The sequence below is a fragment of the Theropithecus gelada genome, chromosome 3, assembly GCF_003255815.1.
Source record: "Theropithecus gelada isolate Dixy chromosome 3, Tgel_1.0, whole genome shotgun sequence".
NCBI classification, from domain to species: Eukaryota; Metazoa; Chordata; class Mammalia; order Primates; family Cercopithecidae; genus Theropithecus; species Theropithecus gelada.
In genome coordinates, this window is record NC_037670.1 from 21,640,275 (window position 1) to 21,660,512 (window position 20,238).

General features: G+C 42.3%; 1 protein-coding gene across 2 annotated transcripts in view; it reads right to left on the reverse strand.

The window, feature by feature from the left end:
- Positions 1-20,238, reverse strand: part of FAM3B (family with sequence similarity 3 member B) — a 59,904-nt gene that overhangs the window by 24,235 nt on the left and 15,431 nt on the right. The gene's annotated exons all lie outside the window — the stretch shown is intronic.

Consider the following 20,238-nt stretch of genomic DNA (forward strand, 5'->3'; position numbering starts at 1 on the left):
CACACACCATGTACTCACCACACACATATGCACACCATACCATATAGATACACACACACTGTACATGTACACACACACATCACACCACTCCCACACACATTCCCCCCAACACACACATCACACACAGACACACACACACTCTATACCACATACACCTGACCACCACAGCTGACCCACTCTCTTTCACTTGAGTGTGAGGAACTGAGCCTTTTGCCCAGGATGCTATGATGTCAGATCCTGGCATCAGCATCCTTATTTCACAGTTGTCAGCAATTTGGGAGGATTGAGGGACCTGAGGCTGGAATGCGAGGAGTCCACCTGGCCCCGAACACCCTTGAGGCTCCCATGTCCCAACAGCCCCCACACATCTTTCACTGCGTCACTACTGATCCCACTCAGATCCCAGAGTAGTTGTCTATCATCACCCACAGAACCCACAGGGCTGTGCTCACTTCAGATTTAAATCCTAAGTCTGCAGAAAGGAATTCAGAAAGCACTCTCTCACCTTAAGTTTGAGTAGAGACGTGGCTCTATTTTATGAATTACTGTACTCTTAGCACCTTAAACTAAGAAGTATAGTCAGCAAAATGGTAGATTATACATAAAAGATCACAAGTAAAGAATCAAAGTATACCACTATAGAAAACCATATAATCAGAAACAAAGACAGTAAGACAGGAAGAAAGGAAAAAAGGATCTACAAAACAACCAGGAAACAATGAACAAAATGGAAGCAGTAAAGCCTTATCTATCAATAATTACCTCAAATGTAAATGAATTAAATTCTCAAAAGATATAGATTAGCTTGATGGATTTAAACACAAACACAAAAACAAGACCCAACTATATGTTGCCTATAGGAGACTCACTTCACCTTTAAAAAATGTATAGATTGAAAATGAAAGGATGGAAAAAATATTTCATGCAAATGGAAACCAAAAGAGAGCAGGGATAGCTATATTTACATCAGTTTAAACAGACTTTAAGTCAAACTTTGAAAAAAGGCAAAGATGGTAATTATATGATAATAAAGGAGTGAATTCATCAAGAAGACATAATTGTGTGTGTGTGTGTGTGTGTGTATATATATATATATATATATATATGCACCAAACATCAGAGCACCTAAATGCAAAAATTAAGAGATCTGAAGGCAGAGATAAACTGTAATACAATAATAGTAGTGGATGTCAATATCCCATTTTCAACAATAGGCCAGGCAGAAAATTATTTAAAAATTAAATTTTGTCTTAGTCTGTTCAGGCTGTTTTAAAAAAAATACCTTAGGCTAGGTAATTTGTAAATAATACAAATTTATTTCTTAAACTTCTTGTTGTTTTTGAGATGGAGTCTCACTCTGTTGCCTAGGCTGGAGTGTGGTGGCATGATCTTGGCTCACTGCAACCTCTGCCTCTCAGGTTCAAGTGATTCTCCTGCCTCACCCTCCCAAGTAGCTGGGACTACAGGCATGCACCACCACATCTGGCTAATTTTTGTCTTTTTAGTAGAGATGGGGTTTTGCCATGTTGGCCAGGCTGGTCTTGAACTCCTGACCTCAGGTGATCTACCCACCTCAGCCTCCCAAAGTGCTGGGATTACAGATGTGAGCCACCATGCCTGGCCTATTTCTTAAACTTCTAGAGGCCGGGAAATCCAAGGTCAGGGTGCTAGCAGATACAATGTCTGATGAGGGCCCATTTTTCATAGATTGCACCTTGTTGCTGTGTCCTGACATGGTGGAAAGGGGCAAACATGCCCCCTTCAATCTCTTTTATAAGGGTGTTAATACCATTCATAGGGGCTCTAATCCCATTCATAAGTCTTCATGTCTTACTTTCCACAAGACCCTACCTCTTAATACTATCAGATGAGTGATGAGGTTTCAACATATAAATACTGATGGGACATCAACACTCAGCATAGGAGACTTGAATTGCTCTTTACACCAAATGCATCTAATAGACATATACAGAGCATTCCATTCAGCAGCAACAAAATATCCATTATTCTCAAGCACACATGGAATGCCTTCCAGGACAGACCATATATTAGGTCACAAAACAAAGCTTAACAAACATAAGAAGATTGAAATAGCATCAAGTATCTTTTCCTACTACCATGGCATGAAACTAGAAATCAATAATAGGAGTACATTAGGCCGTTAGCCCATTGCTATAAAGAAATACCTGAGACTGAGTAATTTATAAAGAAAAGAGATTTAGGGGGGGCGGAGCAAGATGGCCGAATAGGAGCAGCTCCAGTCTCCAACTCCCAGCGCAAGCGACACAGAAGACCGGTGATTTCTGCATTTTCAACTGAGGTACTGGGTTCATCTCACTGGGGAGTGCCGGACGATCGGTGCTGGTCAGCTGCTGCAGCCCGACCAGCGAGAGCTGAAGCAGGGCAAGGCATTGCCTCACCTGGGAAGCGCAAGGGGGAAGGGAGTCCCTTTTCCTAGCCAGGGGAACTGAGACACACAACACCTGGAAAATCGGGTAACTCCCACCCCAATACTGCGCTTTAAGCAAACAGGCACACCAGGAGATCATATCCCACACCTGGCCGGGAGGGTCCCACACCCAGGGAGCCTCCCTCATTGCTAGCGCAGCAGTCTGTGATCTACCGGCAACGCAGCAGCGAGGCTGGGGGAGGGGCGCCCGCCATTGCTGAGGCTTAAGTAGGTAAACAAAGCTGCTGGGAAGCTCGAACTGGGTGGAGCTCACAGCAGCTCAAGGAAACCTGCCTGTCTCTGTAGACTCCACCTCTGGGGACAGGGCACAGTAAACTAAACAAACGCAGCAGACACCTCTGCAGACGCAAACGACTCTGTCTGACAGCTTTGAAGAGAGCAGTGGATCTCCCAACACGGAGGTTGAGATCTGAGAAGGGACAGACTCCCTGCTCAAGTGGGTCCCTGACCCCTGAGTAGCCTAACTGGGAGACATCCCCCACTAGGGGCAGTCTGACACCCCACACCTCACAGGGAGGAGTACACCCCTGAGAGGAAGCTTCCAAAGCAAGAATCAGACAGGTACACTCGCTGTTCAGAAATATTCTATCTTCTGCAGCCTCTGCTGCTGATACCCAGGCAAACAGGGTCTGGAGTGGACCTCAAGCAATCTCCAACAGACCTACAGCTGAGGGTCCTGACTGTTAGAAGGAAAACTATCAAACAGGAAGGACACCTACACCAAAACCCCATCAGTACATCACCATCATCAAAGACCAGAGGCAGATAAAACCACAAAGATGGGGAAAAAGCAGGGCAGAAAAGCTGGAAATTCAAAAAATAAGAGCACATCTCCCCCGGCAAAGGAGCGCAGCTCATCGCCAGCAACGGATCAAAGCTGGACGGAGAATGACTTTGACGAGATGAGAGAAGAAGGCTTCAGTCCATCAAATTTCTCAGAGCTAAAGGAGGAATTACGTACCCAGCGCAAAGAAACTAAAAATCTTGAAAAAAAAGTGGAAGAATTGATGGCTAGAGTAATTAATGCAGAGAAGGTCCTAAACGAAATGAAAGAGATGAAAACCATGACACGAGAAATACGTGACAAATGCACAAGCTTCAGTAACCGACTCGATCAACTGGAAGAAAGAGTATCAGCGATGGAGGATCAAATGAATGAAATGAAGCGAGAAGAGAAACCAAAAGAAAAAAGAAGAAAAAGAAATGAACAAAGCCTGCAAGAAGTATGGGATTATGTAAAAAGACCAAATCTACGTCTGATTGGGGTGCCTGAAAGTGAGGGGGAAAATGGAACCAACTTGGAAAACACTCTTCAGGATATCATCCAGGAGAACTTCCCCAACCTAGTAGGGCAGGCCAACATTCAAATCCAGGAAATACAGAGAACGCCACAAAGATACTCCTCGAGAAGAGCAACTCCAAGACACATAATTGCCAGATTCACCAAAGTTGAAATGAAGGAAAAAATCTTAAGGGCAGCCAGAGAGAAAGGTCGGGTTACCCACAAAGGGAAGCCCATCAGACTCACAGCAGATCTCTCGGCAGAAACTCTACAAGCCAGAAGAGAGTGGGGGCCAATATTCAACATTCTTAAAGAAAAGAATTTTAAACCCAGAATTTCATATCCAGCCAAACTAAGTTTCATAAGTGAAGGAGAAAATAAAATCCTTTACAGATAAGCAAATGCTTAAAGATTTTGTCACCACTAGGCCTGCCTTACAAGAGACCCTGAAGGAAGCACTCAACATGGAAAGGAACAACCGGTACCAGCCATTGCAAAAACATGCCAAAATGTAAAGACCATCGAGGCTAGGAAGAAACTGCATCAACTAACGAGCAAAATAACCAGTTAATATCATAATGGCAGGATCAAGTTCACACATAACAATCTTAACCTTAAATGTAAATGGACTAAATGCTCCAATTAAAAGACACAGACTGGCAAACTGGATAGAGTCAAGACCCATCAGTCTGCTGTATTCAGGAGACCCATCTCACACGCAGAGACATACATAGGCTCAAAATAAAGGGATGGAGGAAGATTTACCAAGCAAATGGAGAACAAAAAAAAGCAGGGGTTGCAATACTAGTCTCTGATAAAACAGACTTTAAACCATCAAAGATCAAAAGAGACAAAGAAGGCCATTACATAATGGTAAAGGGATCAATTCAACAGGAAGAGCTAACTATCCTAAATATATATGCACCCAATACAGGAGCACCCAGATTCATAAAGCAAGTCCTTAGAGACTTACAAAGAGACTTAGACTCCCACACAATAATAATGGGAGACTTCAACACTCCACTGTCAACATTAGACAGATCAACGAGACAGAAAGTTAACAAGGATATCCAGGAATTGAACTCATCTCTGCAGGAAGCAGACCTAATAGACATCTATAGAACTCTCCACCCCAAATCAACAGAATATACATTCTTCTCAGCACCACATCATACTTACTCCAAAATTGACCACGTAATTGGAAGTAAAGCACTCCTCAGCAAATGTACAAGAACAGAAATTATAACAAACTGTCTCTCAGACCACAGTGCAATCAAACTAGAACTCAGGACTAAGAAACTCAATCAAAACCGCTCAACTACATGGAAACTGAACAACCTGCTCCTGAATGACTACTGGGTACATAACGAAATGAAGGCAGAAATAAAGATGTTCTTTGAAACCAACGAGAACAAAGATACAACATACCAGAATCTCTGGGACACATTTAAAGCAGTGTGTAGAGGGAAATTTATAGCACTAAATGCCCACAAGAGAAAGCAGGAAAGATCTAAAATTGACACTCTAACATCGCAATTAAAAGAACTAGAGAAGCAAGAGCAAACACATTCGAAAGCTAGCAGAAGGCAAGAAATAACTAAGATCAGAGCAGAACTGAAGGAGATAGAGACACAAAAAACTCTCCAAAAAATCAATGAATACAGGAGTTGGTTTTTTGAAAAGATCAACAAAATTGACAGACCACTAGCCAGACTAATAAAGAAGAAAACAGAGAAGAATCAAATCGACGCAATTAAAAATGATAAAGGGGATATCACCACCGACCCCACAGAAATACAAACTACCATCAGAGAATACTATAAACACCTCTACGCAAATAAACTGGAAAATCTAGAAGAAATGGATAATTTCCTGGACACTTACACTCTTCCAAGACTAAACCAGGAAGAAGTTGAATCCCTGAATAGACCAATAGCAGGCTCTGAAATTGAGGCAATAATTAATAGCCTACCAACCAAAAAAAGTCCAGGACCAGATGGATTCACAGCTGAATTCTACCAGAGGTACAAGGAGGAGTTGGTACCATTCCTTCTGAAACTATTCCAATCAATAGAAAAAGAGGGAATCCTCCCTAACTCATTTTATGAGGCCAACATCATCCTGATACCAAAGCCTGGCAGAGACACAACAAAAAAAGAGAATTTTAGACCAATATCCCTGATGAACATCGATGCAAAAATCCTCAATAAAATACTGGCAAACCGGATTCAGCAACACATCAAAAAGCTTATCCACCATGATCAAGTGGGCTTCATCCCTGGGATGCAAGGCTGGTTCAACATTCGCAAATCAATAAACATAATCCAGCATATAAACAGAACCAAAGACAAGAACCACATGATTATCTCAATTGATGCAGAAAAGGCTTTTGGCAAAATTCAACAGCCCTTCATGCTAAAAACGCTCAATAAATTCGGTATTGATGGAACGTACCTCAAAATAAAAAGAGCTATTTATCACAAACCCACAGCCAATATCATACTGAATGGGCAAAAACTGGAAAAATTCCCTTTGAAAACTGGCACAAGACAGGGATGCCCTCTCTCACCACTCCTATTCAACATAGTATTGGAAGTTCTGGCTAGGGCAATCAGGCAAGAGAAAGAAATCAAGGGTATTCAGTTAGGAAAAGAAGAAGTCAAATTGTCCCTCTTTGCAGATGACATGATTGTATATTTAGAAAACCCCATTGTCTCAGCCCAAAATCTCCTTAAGCTGATAAGCAACTTCAGCAAAGTCTCAGGATACAAAATTAATGTGCAAAAATCACAAGCATTCTTATACACTAGTAACAGACAAACAGAGAGCCAAATCATGAATGAACTTCCATTCACAATTGCTTCAAAGAGAATCAAATACCTAGGAATCCAACTTACAAGGGATGTAAAGGACCTCTTCAAGGAGAACTACAAACCACTGCTCAGTGAAATAAAAGAGGACACAAACAAATGGAAGAACATACCATGCTCATGGATAGGAAGAATCAATATCGTGAAAATGGCCATACTGCCCAAGGTAATTTATAGATTCAATGCCATCCCCATCAAGCTACCAATGAGTTTCTTCACAGAATTGGAAAAAACTGCTTTAAAGTTCATATGGAACCAAAAAAGAGCCCGCATCTCCAAGACAATCCTAAGTCAAAAGAACAAAGCTGGAGGCATCACGCTACCTGACTTCAAACTATACTACAAGGCTACAGTAACCAAAACAGCATGGTACTGGTACCAAAACAGAGATATAGACCAATGGAACAGAACAGAGTCCTCAGAAATAATACCACACATCTACAGCCATTTGATCTTTGACAAACCTGAGAGAAACAAGAAATGGGGAAAGGATTCCCTATTTAATAAATGGTGCTGGGAAAATTGGCTAGCCATAAGTAGAAAGCTGAAATTGGATCCTTTCCTTACTCCTTATACGAAAATTAATTCAAGATGGATTAGAGACTTAAATGTTAGACCTAATACCATAAAAATCCTAGAGGAAAATCTAGGTAGTACCATTCAGGACATAGGCATGGGCAAAGACTTCATGTCTAAAACACCAAAAGCAACGGCAGCAAAAGCCAAAATTGACAAATGGGATCTCATTAAACTAAAGAGCTTCTGCACAGCAAAAGAAACTACCATCAGAGTGAACAGGCAACCTACAGAATGGGAGAAAATTTTTGCAATCTACTCATCTGACAAAGGGCTAATATCCAGAACCTACAAAGAACTCCAACAAATTTACAAGAAAAAAACAAACAACCCCATCAAAAAGTGGGCAAAGGATATGAATAGACATTTCTCAAAAGAAGACATTCATACAGCCAACAAACACATGAAAAAATGCTCATCATCACTGGCCATCAGAGAAATGCAAATCAAAACCACAATGAGATACCATCTCACACCAGTTAGAATGGCGATCATTCAAAAGTCAGGAAACAACAGGTGCTGGAGAGGATGTGGAGAAATAGGAACACTTTTACACTGTTGGTGGGATTGTAAACTAGTTCAACCATTATGGAAAACAGTATGGCGATTCCTCAAGGATCTAGAACTAGATGTACCATATGACCCAGCCATCCCATTACTGGGTATATACCCAAAGGATTATAAATTATGCTGCTATAAAGACACATGCACACGTATGTTTATTGCAGCACTATTCACAATAGCAAAGACTTGGAATCAACCCAAATGTCCATCAGTGACAGATTGGATTAAGAAAATGTGGCACATATACACCATGGAATACTATGCAGCCATAAAAAAGGATGAGTTTGAGTCCTTTGTAGGGACTTGGATGCAGCTGGAATCCATCATTCTTAGCAAACTATCACAAGAACAGAAAACCAAACACCGCATGTTCTCACTCATAGGTGGGAACTGAACAATGAGATCACTCGGACTCAGGAAGGGGAACATCACACACCGGGGCCTATCATGGGGAGGGGGGGGGGAGGGATTGCATTGGGAGTTATACCTGATGTAAATGACGAGTTGATGGGTGCAGCACAGCAACATGGCACAAGTATACATATGTAACAAACCTGCACGTTATGCACATGTACCCTACAACTTAAAGTATAATAATAATAAATAAATTTAAAAAAAAAAAAAAAGAAAAGAGATTTAATTGGCTCATGGTTCTGCAGGTTGTACAGGAAGCATGGTGCTAGTATCTGCTTAGCTTCTGAGGAGGCCTCAGGAAACTTAAATCATGGTGGAAGGCAAAGTGGGAGCATGGCCAGAGCAGGAGCAATAGAGAATGAGGGTGGGAAGGAGGTGCCACACACTTTTAAACAACCGAATCCCATGAAAATTCACTATCATGAGCACTGCATCAAGGGGATGGTGCTAAACCATTCATGAGGCATCCACTCTTATGATCCAAACACCTCCCACCATGCCCCACCTCCAACAACAGGGATTAAAATTTGACATGAGATTTGTTGGGGACATAAATCCAAATCATATCATTTTGCCCCTGGTCCCCCAAACATCTTATCCTTCTCACATTGCAAAATACAATTATGCCTTCTCAATAGTCCCCCAAAGTCCAAAATCATTCCAGCATTAACTCAAAAGTCCAAAATCCCAAGTCTCATCTGAGATAAGGCAAATCTCTTCCACCTACAAGCCTGTAAAAATCAAAAATAAGTTATTTACTTCCAAGACACAATGGAGGTACAAGCATTGGGTAAAATATTCCCATCTTAAAAGGGAAAAATCAGCCAAAAGAAAGAGGCTACAGGCCCCACACGAGTCCAAAACCCAGCAGGGCAGTTATTAAATCTTAAAGCTCCAAAACAATCTCCTTTTACTCCATGTCTCACATCCAGGGTACACTGGTGTGACGGGTGGACTCTCAAGGCCTTGGGCAACTAGTCCCACCCCAGTGGCTTTGCAAGGCTCAGTCCCTGAGGCTGCTCTCACAAACTGGCATTAGGTTTCTGTGGCTTTTCCATGCTGAGGGTGCAAGCTGCCAGGATCTGCCACTCTGGGGTCTGGAGGGCGGTGGCCCTCTTCCCACAGCTCCACTAGGCAGTGCTCCAGTGGGAACTAGTGTGGGGGCTCAAACCCCACATTTCTCCTTTGCACCGTTCTAGTAGAGGTTCTGCCCCTGCAGCGGCTTCTGCTTGAGCACTCAGGATTTCCCATATATTCTCTGAAATCTAGGTGGAGGCTCCCAAGGATTAACTCTTGCATTCTGTGCACCTGCAGCCTTAATATCATGTGAACGCCCCCCAGGCTTATTGCCTGAACCCTCTGAAGCAGCCGCTTCAGCCGTACCTGGGCCCCTTTGAGCTATGGCTGAAACAAGAGCTGCTGAGATGCAGGGAACAGCAGGTTAGTGGGGCCCTGGGGCTGACCCATGAAACCATGCTGTATTCTTTTTTTTTTTTTTTGAGACGGAGTCTCGCTCTGTCGCCCAGGCTGGAGTGCAGTGGCCGGATCTCAGCTCACTGCAAGCTCCGCCTCCCGGGTTCACGCCATTCTCCTGCCTCAGCCTCCCGAGTAGCTGGGACTACAGGCGCCCGTCACAGCGCCCGGCTAGTTTTTTGTATTTTTTAGTAGAGACGGGGTTTCACCGGGTTAGCCAGGATGGTCTCGATCTCCTGACCTCGTGATCCACACGTCTCGGCCTCCCAAAGTGCTGGGATTACAGGCTTGAGCCACCGCGCCCGGCCCATGCTGTATTCTTAAACTTCTGGGCCTGTGTGAAAAGAGAGGCTGCTGCAAAGGTCTTTGAAATGCCTTTGGGGCCTTTTTCCCATTGTCTTGGCTAATAGCACTAGGTTTCTTTTTACTTATGCAAATTTCTGCAGCCTGCTTGAATTCCTCCTGTGAAAATAGGCTTTTCTCTTTTGCCACATGGCCAGGCTGCACATTTTCTGAACTTTTATGCTCTGCTTCCCCTTTAAATATAAGTTCCAACTTTAGGTCACTTCTTTGCTTACACTTATGAGCACAGGTTACTAGAAGCAGCCAGGCCATATCTTAAATGATTTGCTGCTTAGAAATTTATTCCATCAGATACCCTAAATCATCAGTCTCAAGTTCAGAGTTCCACAGATCCCTAGGTCAGGGGCACAATGCAGCCAAGCTCTTTGCTAAGGCATAATAAAAGTGACCTTTGCTCCATTTCCCAATAAGTTCCTCATTTCCATCTGAGACTTCTTCAACCTGGCCTTCACCATCCACCTCATTATCAGCATTTTGGTCACAACCATTCAACTAGTCTCTAGGAAGTTCCAAACTTTCGCTCATCTTCTTGTCTTCTGAGCCTCCAAAGTTTTCCAATCTCTGCCTGTTTCCCAGTTCCAAAGTTGCTTCCTCATTTTCATATATCTTTATAGCAATGCTCCACTCCTATGTACCAATGTTCTGTATTAGTCCATTCTTGCACTGCTATAAAGAAATATCTGAGACTGGGTAATTTAGAAAGAAAAGGGTTTTAATTGGCTCACAGTTCCACAGGCTGTACAGGAAGTATAATGCTAGCATCTTCTCAGCTTCTGGGGAGACCCCAGGAAACTTATAATCATGGCAGAAGCAAAAGGGGTAGCAGGCATATCACATGGCCAGAGCAGAAGCAAGAGAGAGAAGAGGGAGGTACCACACATTTTTGAACAACCAGATCTCGTGAGAACTCACTCATTATCATGAGAACAGTACCAAGAAGATGGTGCTAAACCATTCATAAGAAATCCACTCCCAGGAGCCAATCACATTTCACCAGGCCCCATTTCCAACACTGAGGATTACAATTCAACATGAGATTTGGTGAGGACATGGATTCAAGCTAGATCAGAAAGTAATTTCAGAAAAATTCACAAATATATAGAAATCAAACAACATTGGCTTCTGAACAGCCAATGGATCAAAGAAGAAATTAAAAGGGAGATTAAAAACTATCTTGAGACAAAAAATAAAAAAAAAACCAGAAACACATCAAATCAAAACTTATGAGATACAGCAAAACAGTTCTAAGAGGAGTTTATAGTAATAAATGCGTACATTAAAAAAAGGTCTCACTTGCAGTGAACTGAGATCCGGCCACTGCACTCCAGCCTGGGCGACAGAGCGAGACTCCGTCTCCAAAAAAAAAAAAAAAAAAAAAAAAAAAGGTCTCACATAAACAACCTAAGGTTATACATCAAGAAACTAGAATATGAAGAACAAACTAAGCCCAAAGTTAGAAGGAAAAAAATGACAACAATCATAACAGAAGTACATGAAATGGAGCCTAGAAAAACAATAGAAAAGGTCATAAAAACAGACCTGGTTTTTTGAAAAGAGATAAAATTGACAAACCTTTAGCTAGACTAAGAAAAAAAGAAAGAGAAGACTCAAAATAAAATCAGTAATGAAAGAGCAGACATTGCCACTGATACCACAGAAACACTGAAGTATCATAAGAGACTATTGTGAACAATTATACACCAAAAAAAGGAATAGACCAATAAATGTAAGGAGACTAAGTCAGTAAAAAAAAGTCTTCATTAAAAAAAAAAAAAAAAAAAAATCCCAGGACCAGATGGCTTCATGGCTGAATTTTACCAACCAATTAAAGAACTAATACCAACCAATTTCAAACTCTTCCAAAAAACTGAAGAGGAGGGAATGCTTCCAAACTCACTTTATGAGGCCAGTATTACCCTGATACCAAAGCCAGACAAGGGCACTACAGGAAAATAAAAGTGTAGGTCAATATCCCGGATAACGTAGATGCCAAATTCCTCAACAAAATATGTATACTAGCAAATTGAATTCGACAAGACATTAAAAAAATCATTCACCATGTGTATTAGTCCATTCTTGCATTGCTATAAAGAAATGTCTAAGATTGTGTAATTTATAAAGAGGTTTAATTGGCTCATGGTCCTGCAAGCTTTACAGAAAGCTTGGTGCTGGCATCTGCTTAGCTTCTAGGGAGGCATCAGGAAGCTTACAATCACAATCATGGTGGAAGGTGAAGGGGAGCAGGCATGTCACATGGTGAAAGTAGGAGCAAGTGAGATAGAGTGGCAGGGGGAGGTGCCACACACTTTTAAATTACCAGATCTCACAAGAACTCACTATCACAAAGGCAGCACCAAGCTGTAAAGGATGCACCCTCATGATCCAAATACCTCCCCCTCCAGGCTCCACCTCCAGCATTGGGAATTACAATTCCAAATGAGATTTGGGCAGGGCCAAATATCCAAACTAAATCACCATGACCAAGAGGGACCTATCCTTGCAAGGACAGATGCAAGGATGATTCAACATACACAAATCAATAATGTGATATACCACATCAACAGAATGGACAAAAGCTGTATGATAATGTCATATGGTTTAGACAGAAAGTAGAAGAAAAGAATTTGACAAAATTGAAATCCTTTCATGATAATGTTCCTTAACACAATAAAGACCACATATGAAAAGCCCACAGTTAACATCATAATATCAACTCAAGTTAATGGAGAAAGGACAGTCCCTTCAATAAATGGTATTGGGAAAACTGGATCTCCATATGCAGAAGAATGAAATTAGATCCTCATCTCACACCACATAAAAAAGTCAACTCAAAATAAATTAACGACTTAAACATAAGACCTGAAAATATGAAATTACTAGATAAAATATAAGGGAAAAGCTCCATGATGTTGGTTTGGGCAATGATTTGAGGAATATGCCCTAAAAATACAGGCAACACAAGCAAAAATTGGCAACGGGAATTACATCAAACCAAAAAGTTTCTGCACAGCAAAGGAAACAATCAACGGAGTGAAGAGACAACCTACAAAATGGGGGAGAATATTTGCAAAGTGTAAATCTGGTAAGTGATTAATATTCAAAACATACAAGGAACCCAAAAAACCAATAACAAGAAAACAAATAAAAAACCTGATTGAAAAATGGGTAAAGAACTTGAATAAAGATTTTTCCAAATAAGACATACAAATAACTAAAATGTATATGAAAACATGTTCAATATTACTGACAATCAGGGCAATGCAAATGCATGATGAGATACCAGCTCACACCTGTTAGAATGGCTATTACTAATAACAGGAAAGATAATGAGTGTTGGTGAAGATGTGGAGCAAAGAAAACCCTATACGCTACTGGTGGGAACATAGGTTAGTATAACCATTATGGAAAAACAGTATGGAGATTCCTCAAATAATTAAAAGTAGAATATATGATTCAGCAATCTCACATCTGAGCATACATCCAAAGGATATGAAATCAGTATGTCAAACAGAGATCTGCACTCCCAGGTTCACTGTAGCATTATTCACAAGAGCCAAATACGGAATCAACCTACGTGCCCATCGATGAATGAATGAATAAGGAAAATGTGGTATAATAGAGTGCACGATAGAATACTATTCAGCCTAAAAGAGAAGGAAATCCTGCCATTTGTGACAACGTAGATGAATGTGGAGGACATTATGCTAAGAGAAACAACACACCCACAGAAAGACAAACACCACGTGTTCTCACCTACATGTGGAATCTAAACAAGTTGAACTCATAGAAGCAGAGAGTAGGATGGTGAGAGGAGGATGGTCTTACCAGAGGCCAGAGGTTCAGGGTTTGGGAAGATGTTGGTGGAAATGTACAAAGTTTCAGCTACACAGGAGGAATAAGTTCAACAGATCTATTGCACATCATAGTGACTACAGTTAATAACAATATACAGTGGTCTTCCTGTCATTCACAAAGGGTACATTCCAAGATACCAGGTGGATGCATGAAGCCACAAATAGTACAGAACCCTATATATACCAGTTGGGTGTCCCTTCTCCAAAATGCTTGGGACCAGCAGTGTTTCAAATTTTTTTGGATCTTGGAATGTTTGCATTATGCTTACCAGTTGAACATCCCAAATCTGAAAATCCCAAATCCAAAAACCTCCGATGAATATTTCCTTGGAGTATCATGTTGCTGCTCAAAAAGTTTTAGATTTTGAAGCATTTCAGGTTGTGTGTTTTCAGATTTGGGATGCTCTACCTATATTATTATTATTTTTTTCCTATACAGACATACCTGTGATAAAGTTTAATTTACAAATTAGGCAAAGTAAGAGATTAACAATAATTAACAATACAGTTTAATTTATAAATTAGTTGGAGCAAGAGATTAACAACTAACTCTAATAAAGTTACATGAATGTGGTCTCTCGCAAAATATCTTACTGTATTTATTGAAGTTCTTAGCAAATTCAGCAAATGATTTTTTTCTTTCCTTATGAAATTGAGAGCTTTCACCTTTTCACTTAAAGAAAGTACTTTCCAGCTGGGCGTGGTGGTTCATGCCTGTAATCCCACACTTTGGGAGGCTGAGATGGGCAGATCACCTGAGCTCAGGAGTTGACCAGCCTGGCCAATATGGCAACACCCTGTCTCTGCTAAAAATACAATGAGCCACGCATGGTGGTGAGCACCTGTAATCCCAGCTACTTGGGAGGCTGAGGCAGGAGAATCACTCGAACTTGGGAGGCGGAGGTTGCAGTGAGCCAAGATGGCGCGACTGCACTCCAGCTTGGGTGACGGAGCATGACTTCATCTCAAAAAAAAAAAAAAAAAGGAAGCAAGCAAGCAAGCAAGCACTTTCCGGCTTCTCTTTGGCATATCCAAGTTGCCAGCACCTCTACTCTTGCTCTGTGGAGCCATTATTCAGTAAAATAAAGGTGACTTGAACACAGATACTGTCACAGTCAATCTGATGACCAGGCTGGCTCCTAAGTGACTAACAGGCAGGGAGTGCGTACAGCACCGAGATGCTGGACAAAGGGAAGATTCACGTCCCCCATGGGATAAGGCAGGACAAGACGAGAAGGTGTGAGATTACATCACACTAATCAAAATGGCACACAATTTAAAACATATAAATTGCTTTTTTCTGGGGTTTTCCGTTTAGTATATTTGCACTGTGAATGGCCAAAGGTAAGTGAAATCACAGAAAGCAAAACCACAGCTAAGTAGGGGGAACTACTGCATTGTATACACGAAAATCACCATTAGAGTACATTTTAAGTGTTTTCATCACATAAAAACGTTAAATATGTGAGGTGATGCACGTTAAGTGGCTTGATTGGGCCATTCCACAATGTATACGTATATCAACACATGCTGTCAATGAATTAATTAAAGATAAAAGCTATCATGACCAGGGCAAACAGCACTGGTGCTGGAAGGGCCCGCTGGAGAAAACTGGGCACAGAGAGGTGCTGTGACATCAGAGCAAGCTGTCAGGGCCGAGCTGGATGTGGTCTGGGTTTCTTGGTGACCACAGTCCTCCATCCCCATAGGTGAAAACACAGAGCTCTCCCGTGAGTGCTCACACCAATCCTGAAGGCTGGCTCCCTCCTTCAGATCTTTCTCCTTGCCGACCCCATCTCATCTCAACACTCCAGCCCACCTCAGTACCACCCAGCCCCACTTCCTGTTTTATTTTATTCTTCTTAGCAGTTAACACTCAAATAGCCTACAGTTTCTTTTCCCTTTTTAAAAATACTCAGCCGGGCACGGTGGCTCAGGCCTGTAATTCCAGCACTTTGTGAGGCCAAAGCGGGTGGATCTCCTGAGATCAGGAGTTTGAGACCAGCCTGGCCAATGTGGTGAAACTTTTCAAACAATTAACTTAATGTTTTTGTTTTGTTTTGTTTTGTTTTTTGTCAATTTCCAGATACCTAAATTTAAAGCAAGTGTCCAATTGCTCACATGAAAACGTGCTACAAATAGACTATTTTTTCCACTGTTTCTAGATTTTTGGACACTCTGCATTTTGTTCCTTTTTTTCAATTTAATAATTATACTCATTACTTAGGTATTCGCCTGAAAACACATTGAATATAGCATTTGAAAATGTAACTGACAGTTTAAAAGTAGGTGTGTCCTGGTTCCCAACTTTGCAGACACCCTGTGTATGCAAATTCGTGTATTCTCTCAATTCAGAGAATACACGAATTCAGAGAGAATACACGAATGGGAATACTCAGGAATCCTCCCTGGAGCCCGTGCTCCCCTTTAGCGTCGGCGACCTGTTCCCTTCACAAGCGCACAGACCTGTCCGCTTTCCCGTGGGCAGTGCTGTTCTCAGCACGGCAGCTCCATGGTTCGTTTAACCAGGACCTGCTCTCAGAGACTTATGAACTGTCTCGGAAACACTTCCAGGTCTTTTTGTCATCATCAGGATGCTGCAGGGAGTAAACTGGATACAGAATCCTCTCAGCTGGAGGACGAAGAGGACGTGCGCCTCTACACAGACACGCTGTGCATGCTGACAGGTGTGGTATGCTTACTCACAGAGGTGGATGGCATGCCACATCCATGGCCCTGATGGTTCCTAAAAGATAAAACCACCTCTGCATCCTGGAGGGTATGGTCATTAGGACAACAGTATGGCAGCAGCTTAGCACAAGAGGTAGCAAGGGAAGATGGAAAAGGTAGTTTTCCTTTGTGGTGAAGCCAGCTGAACCATTACAAATGGGCAAACAGGATCTGAAGACACCACAAAGGAGGCAAAGAGAAGATCCCCACCATGAGGGTATGAAACGAGAAATTAATCACAGGAGTAATTTCAGGAAATCTACAAATATGTAGACACTTAACAACATGTTCCTGAACAACCAATGGATCAGAGAAGAAATTAAAATGGATCAGAGAAGAAATTAAAAGGGAAATTAAAAAATATCTTAAGACAAACAGAAATGGGAACACAAGATGAATAAGGCAGTGTCTCTTTGCAACTAAACTGGTATAAATATCTGGTCCTCATATTTCTCCAGTCTCTACTAACCTTTGGGATGATTCTGGCTCCTGTGCAAGTCACATGTTCTGGTCAATAAACCTCAAAAGCAATAGAGGAAGCAGAGAGAAGTTAAGCCTAAATTCAAAGTTAAACCTTTAACTAACGAGGGAGGAGAGGATAACAAAGCCAAGGAGTACTTCTTTCCAGAAATGGTGGAAAGATTTATAAAATAATCCGTGTTTTGTGATTTAGCTAAGGGTTGTGCCTGCAAACATATCGAATAACAGTTTTGACCTAAAAATACATTTTTCATTCTGAAACTAGCAGTAAATGCTTTCCAGGTAAAGTTTATTTCAGATGCATTAAATATTTCTTTTATAAGCACCCTGGGAGGCTGAAGGGCCACAGGGTACCTGGGCCTTCCTCCCACCTGACATCTGCATTCTTTGTTTCCTGGCTTTCCATGGTTCTGGCACCAACAGGCACTGGGAACCTTTGCAATGATCAAAGGGCACCAGGCCTGGCCTCAATCCCATGACAGGTTCCCAAGGCAGGAGCAGCAGCTTCTAAACTTAGGTGGATGGAAAGGAGGAGCTTGGGTGAGAAGAGCCCCAACTGGAGAACAGTGGGCTGAGTTCTAGCCTAACTTGTTCCTGTCCCTCCTCCTGCCTCAGGGGCTGGGGCTTAGGGTGCACAGGCCTACACAGGCCTGCCCAGCACTCCCACCCTTGGACCCAGGACACTCACCCAAAGGGCTGGTGCTGGAGTTTCCAGCGGGGCCATTGTGGGGGTCCCATAGGGATGCTCTCCCCAGGGACTCCTCCTACGGGGTCAGCAGCAGAACGAGCAGGTCCCCACTACAGGGCCTGGCAGCCCGTCAGCCAGAAGCATGGCCTCCTCCCCAGCTTCCAGACTTGCAGCCCCTGGAGCTCTGCAAAGTGAGAGTCCTGTTTCGTGTGGACATGTGCAGGCGGGCTTTCCAGAAGGGAGGCGTTTGATGTGCCTCATATGCTCCAGGGAGTATGCGGCTTTAGTGACTAAGGATGACACCCAGATGGGCCTTTGTGTTTCCTCACAGGCCCTGGGAGTGGGCAGGGAACCCATGTGTCATTAAAAAAAAGAGTCAGTAGGCTTTCCGAGTCCTCCATCCATTTCCCAGAAGCACAAAGTATCATCACGTGAATGAAGAAAGAAGACCATGTTCCTAACTCAGTGTGGGGTTGGAGGGTGGACACAGCTCCTGGGAAAACACAGTTCTTTCCAAACCCTGCCTAGAGAACCACATCAAGGTCTTCAGTGTTTTTCCTGGAATTCCTTCCCCCAAACAATCAAAAGGTAAAGTTCCTGTGGCTTACGTAGAAGCCAGTGTCCCAGCCAGGGAGAACAGTGGGCCTTCTATTTAGTCTCCTGTTTTTTATGCCTCATGAAAAGTTGGCATCTTTAAGACTGAAAGCCTCCAGCAGCGACACCATTCCCTAAGATGCAGTCGGCCTTCTGCTGTCAGTTTCAGTCTAAGAAATTATTCTCTTGTTGAGGAAAATCCAGCTGATTCCTCGTCCTTATGGGCAACTCCTGGTTTATAATACGATAGCTACTTTACCCGGCTCTGAAAGTAGCGACAGCAATGAGAACCTAGCTATGGAGCTCGTGCAGCCTTGCGTCTGGACTCTCCTGGTGGCTTTCCCCAGATGTGCTGTAACCACAGGAATGTGTAGACTGGGACTTGGAAGAGTGGAGAGGAGGTTTTATGAAATTCAGATACAAATCACAAAGAACCTTAGATTTAAAAGAAACCATAACGACTGCTTAGATCCAGGACGATCAAATTTGGCTCTGTATGAAGCCAAGTTTAAAACATTAAAATAAATACAGGTTCTTAGCTTCCACCCTGGACCTAGGGAGCTTTGAATTTCCCAGAGTGGGGTCCAGGAATCTGTCTTTTAAAAATACTTCCTGATTTGGGAACAATGATCTCATTTTAACTCCTATAAACAAGGAAGATTATTCCAGAGGGTAGGCGATCCATGCAAAGTCACTAGAAATATCGAGTCATGAAATAAGATCCTGTCAATATAACCAGGCAAACAAAGGAGGTGGCTGTTTGCATATGGCATTTTGACCATTTCAATTACCTCGTTGTTCTATAGGAGATTAAAAGTCCAGTCTGCAAAAACCAAAGACCAGAAGCCATCAAAAAGTGTTTGTTTCTCTGCTAATCAATGCTAATTATTTATTAGGTGCTTCTGAGTCCAGTGAAGGTAGTATGGCTGGGTGTGCATTTGGCTAAGGGAAGCCACTGTCAAAAGTTGCTGAACTCCCCCCGCCCCGGGTTGGTGGCCATTCCCAGCACTGTGTCACCTTTATTAAGCCTTAAGCTTTTGCCACCAAGTGAGAGTAGCATTGCTCCTATATGACTTTAGCCAGAGGGCACTGCAGTGAATCCTACACAATGTGCTTCCGGGGTAATCCTGGGTTTTACTAAGGACAGCGATATTTCAGAGGACATGGCACCATTGGAGGTAGATGTCATCTCAAGACTGGAATGAGCCTTAGTATACGTATAGGTGGCATCTGCTATGCACCCTCACTGACAGATAAGGAACAACTCCAAGATGTTAACAGCAAGTTAGTGGCAAGATTAGCATTACATGTTAGTTTTCATGACTTGAATTTCAGTGTTACCTCAACTATGGCCATTTAAGAGTTGTCAGTTCATTTTGTTTTGGTTGAGAGTCCAGGGAGGTGACTGAATACAGCTGATGTGTTTGGTTTAGTTCTGTTTTACAAGACTTTCTGAGAAAATGATGGCCCTCCCTAAGATCTGACTACATGCAAGACAAAGTCAACAGGGTGCTGTTTCTAGTGACTCTCCCCTGAAGCTCACCTGTACAGCCTGGGGCTGTGAGCTGTGTGTGGGCTACACATGGCTCTAAACTAGATTCACTCCTTTACTCACTTACAAACATTTATTAAACACCAGAAACTGGCCTAGATTCTACAGGTATAGCATGAATAGAATAGCTCACACACAAATAGAAGAGGCAGAAAGTAAAGTCAAAGAAAATATATATATATTTTATATATATATATATATATATTTTTTTTTTTTTTTTTTTGAGACAGTCTCACTTTGTCACCCAGGCTGGAGTACAGTGGTGCCATCTCAGCTCACTGCAACCTCCACCTCCTGGTGTTCAAGTGATTCTCTTGCCTCAGCCTCC